Genomic DNA, 5,100 nt, shown 5'->3' with positions numbered 1-5,100 from the left:
AAGGGATTAAGTTGATGCTAGACCCCAGATCAATCAACCCGTCACCAGTGAAGTTACCTCCAATATTTAATGGAAAAGTGACTCGTCCTGGATCGGATTCCTTTCTTGGAGTAGTTCTTTGGATTATGGCACTACACTGGGCATCAAGCAACACGGTCTCCTCATCTGTGTACTTCTTTTTCTTTGTGATTATATTCTTCATGAATTTAGCATTCTTGGGCATTTGCTCCAATGCTTCGGCAAATGGAATATTTATATGAAGTTGTTTAAATATGTCCATAAACCTTGCATGTTGCCTAGCATTATCTTTCTTTGATGGTGCATGTGGGTATGGGAGGTGCTGACTCGGTATCACCTTGCTTGCCATCTTGTCACATGCTTTCTTCCTTTTGGATTGATCTCTTTTTTTCACTTGTTTATTCACCTTAGTTACAACAATTTCATCTTCCTCATCTTCCGCTGCACGATTATCATCTTCCTTCTCAACATCCTTGTTTTCAACTTCCTCATCAAGCACTTTTGCACTCTTTATTGAAGTGGCATTGCAAGTTTCTACACAAGTCATAGGATTTTGAAAAGTTGAGACTTGCCTTACGTTTTGCTCGGTGAAGAATTTGGTAAGTTGAACATCTTGCGTTTCCCGGTTTTGTTGAATGGCTAAAGAGAATTGCATGAATTGATTCATGGTTTCCTCTAACTCAGTGGGTCCTCTTTGATAACCTTGATTATAGTGTGAAAATCCTTGTTGTTGGTATTCATGGTTAGCCATATGATACTCCATCGCATCTTCCGATGTGCACCATCCGATATCATGAAACTCATTAACTTGAGGTGTGAACTGTGACACACTTTGAAGGAGATACTCCATTTGTTGAAATAGGATTTCGTTTTGAGCATGAATCGCAACATTTATATTTGGGTCAAACATTCCGACAAACACAAATCTACAAAACTAGCAAACAAGTGAAATAACAAGAAAAAAATAATAATAATAAAAAAATCAAAATTAAAAGACTATTGCAATAACAAAATCTAAAATAAAGTAACTAACTCAAAATATAAAATAAAGGAACTAAACTATAAATCTAAAATTAAGTTACTAAACAAAAAATCTAAAAATAAGTAACTAAACAAAAAATCTAAAAATAAGTAAATAACTAAAAATAATATAACTAAAAATAAGGAAATAACTCAAAAATAAAAAACTATTGCAATGCGTGCAATATTGACACCAATCCCCGGCAACGGCGCCAATTTGTTGAAAGTATTTGTGGGTAAATATTTTTGGTATATATCGTATCCACAGAGATTGGTTTAATATTACTGTCGTTCTATATTTGTTTATTTTGAGTGAGAAAAATAGTTGAGTTTGTTTGTTTGTTCTCAAATTGCATCTAACAGAATAATAATTGACTGATAAAAAGCTTAAAGATGATTAACAATGGTAAACGAATATGTTGAGTTCTAGGGTTCATCAACCTATTCCTATACAATTTATTAATTAATCCTTATTCGAACAATCATTTGACTTATTATCTTCACTTATCCTCAAATATGACTACATGTCTGCAAATCAAATTAGATAAACTTTTACCGGTATGAGATTCGATCTCTCCAAATATCAATATCGATAATAGTAATAAAGAACGATAATTATGAAAACCCAATCACAATTTCATCTCTGCAAATTATGATTGAATCAATATAGTAACCTAGGGCAAAAGTTAGAATCCTTTCTTTCGATCAAAGACTCCATAATGATTTAAGATAAAAACAAGGTTTCTTATTGATAATAAATTCAAACAATTGTTTATAAGAATTAATCAACGGTATTGTATATACATAAGTTAACAACTACCTTAAACTCAACAAGAAGAATTTAGCTCTCCATAGATATGAAGAACAAACAAGGTTTCATGGATGGATTCATCTTCATCAAGGGAATGTCTTCAATTGATGTTGAATTCTCCGTCGGATGTTGTTTGCTGTTCTGGATTCGGATTGCTCTCTGAATTTCGCTCACAAAAAGTCTCTCTTCCCAAGTTTTTATTTATGAGGATTAGGGCTTGTATTTATAGCATTTTCCTTTATAACGTAGTCACCGCGGCGCGACACGGGCTGGCGCGGCGCGAACCCAAGTCAGAGGGTTCTCGCGCGTCTCGCCTATGATTGGCGCGACTCGCCACTTGCTTTAGCTCAAATCTTTGTGATTCCTCTTCTTCAGAGCTTCTCCGCTTGCGTGTTCCTTCGTCTTTGCTTCTTAACTTCAATATCTGCACAAATAACACCGAAAGTGACGCAAGTCATTCTACAATTAACATCGAACCTCGAAAGTTCAATTCAAACCATAAAACCCTTAAAAATCATAAGATATATTCACTTTTAGCTCAAAAGGTAGTTAATGTAACACATGAAAATATCATTAATTCACTCCTAACACTCTCCGAAAGCAATACCGCACGAAAAGAAAAATAAGGAGCGATCTAGTCTTTACCAAGAATCCATAAGAATTCTCAAGGTATTAAGACTTTCATCGATCAAAAGAAAAAGAAATAAAAGATGGAACCACATTAAAATCTCCTTTCATCCATAATTTCAATCACTTAATTTTGCGGATTTGGATTCTCATCCTATCGACGCCCTAACTCCATTGAAATTAGAGAGAAATTAGGCCTCTAATTTGTGATTCAAAGAAAATATCAAAAGAATGGAGTAGAAGAAGAGTTAGAACCAAAAACAAGTCAAAAATAGCAAAAACAAGCATTCTGCCTCACTGGAAATCGATTTACCTCTGTAGGAAATCGATTTCCTGCCTGCAGAATCCAAATCTGGCGCAAAAAACAGAGTGGAAATCGATTTCCTGCGCACAGTTTTCAAAAAATAGCATTATGAACTATAAAACTTGATTTAGACAAACATACAAACACCTTATGATCACATATCAATTAGAGCACGAATTTTCCACCAATTCACCATCAAATAGGACCAATATAGCATCAATGATGCATCAAACACAAGCAGCAAAGATCTACATCTTAGAATTTAGGAATTTACCAATTCTTGAACCAAATTGTTGGAGTAGCTTCAAGAACAAGCACAAAGTGTGTAGATCTTTCACAATTGGAGATGAACAAACAAAGGAAAGAGAGAAATGTAGGAGGTTTAGTTCAAAATTAGTAAGATTCAATGTGAATCTCACTAATTCTATGAAAATGAACTTTGGGTGAGGGTTTTGGAAAGGGTGAGAAATGAATTTGCAAGCAATTTTTTGGCTCTCCAAGCTTGAGAAATGAGAGAGTAGAGACCTCTATTTATAGGATGAGAGCAAGAGTAGTGGCAATTTGGTCATTTTGCTCTTGGTTAATTAACTTGTGTTTAATTGGTACTTAAATGGCATTTAAATGGTAAAAATGGTAAAATGGGGTTTAAGTGGGTTTAATGAAGGGATTAATTTTGGTGAGGTGGAAAATAGATAAAATGATCAAATAAAAAGGTGCCAAAATGATGTCAAGCTTCCCTCCTTATATTTTTTTGAATTTTGCGCACAGGAAATCGATTTCCCATATGGGTAAATCGATTTCCACCTTCCAATTTTCAAAAATTTTCTTCTTGCACTGTTTTGATTTTTGCCCAATCTTTTACCTGTAAAATATAAACAAAAGAGACAAGAATGCATATTTTTTTTGATTTTGGTTAGTATGAACAAATAAAAAGCTAAAAGTGCTTGATGATTCCCCTCAGAGACAATCACAGTATCAAAGATAGAGCCTCACAATGGTGCTCTTGATTAATGATTAATATGCAATTGATGTATGATTTTAGGGTCAAAAATTGGGGTATGACAATTACCTACTTGCATATTCTAATGAGAGTGAACCTTTCGTTCATCTAATGCTTGTTTGGTTGATACATCATGTTTGACTGTGTTTGCTTTGGGTTTCATTGTTGTGTAGTCTCTATTGATTAAGAGTACACTTGGTTAGAGACTTGATACAGTCATCAACCATGGGTTTCATTTGTGCTTGTCTCTCTTTATTAAGAGTAGACTTTGTTTGAGACTTGATTAAGCTCTCAAATTTGGGTTTCATTGTTGTGTAGTCTCTCTTGATTAAGAGTTAGGTTGGTTAGAGACTTGATAAAGTCATCAACCATGGGTTTCATTTGTGTGTGTCTCTCTTGATTAAGAGTAGACTTTATTGGAGACTTGATTAAGTTCTCCATCTTGGGTTTCATTTGTGAGTTCTCTCTTATTTGAGAGTATATAGTTCTTAAGACTTGAATAAGTTCTCAAGTGAGGTTCATTTGTGTAATTCTTGATTGTTTAAGTTTGACCTTATGTCTTGATACTTGTTTAAGTACTCAAGTAAGGTGATTATCTCTTGTTGCTTATCTTTTGCTTTATGATTTCCATGCTCTCTTAGCATTGTGATTCTATTTTGATTAAAATGAGTCATATAGACCTTAGGTTGAAATCCATGCATGCCAACATTAAGTAGAATTCCCCTTCATCCTTGACCTTAGGGCCACCGTTGTATGATAGCAAATAAGAAATAGATTCCTTTAGTTTGTATGTTCCCAATGTGCATATAAAAACTAAAATCTCTAATCCTTAATAAAACACCTAATAAAGGCTGAAATTTCATAAAGAGGGAGGAGAAGCTCAAGTCTCGCTTGTTTAAGGGAGTCACTAGAGTGTATTTTTCCCAACAAAAACACAAACCAATTGCAAGTTTCATAAGGACTCTCATCCACTAAAAAACACACAGCAAACATAAAAAACATAGAAAGTAGTTAGCAGAACTATGGCGCTCTGACTTCTCCTTTGCACTATGGAGGTACGTAGGCATATAGTTCACCACTCTAGCGAGCACAATAATTATTAAAACATTTTAGTTTATTCATGCATTTATTTCCCCTTTAGCAAGTAAGTAGTTAAGTAGATACACCCTTTGATTAGAAACAAACAAAAGCGGATCCCGTCGAGTACGACGAACGTGAGGGGTGCTAACCCCTTCCCCTCGTGTAACCGACTTCCTAACCTTTTTCTCTGGTTGTAAGACCTTGTTCTTGTTAGGTTTTCTGATATTCCTTTCTCTTTAT

This window comes from Vicia villosa, linkage group LG6 (genome assembly GCF_029867415.1).
Source record: "Vicia villosa cultivar HV-30 ecotype Madison, WI linkage group LG6, Vvil1.0, whole genome shotgun sequence".
NCBI classification, from domain to species: Eukaryota; Viridiplantae; Streptophyta; class Magnoliopsida; order Fabales; family Fabaceae; genus Vicia; species Vicia villosa.
The sequence above is the reverse complement of the archived record's forward strand: the minus strand, read 5'-3'. Positions refer to the sequence as shown.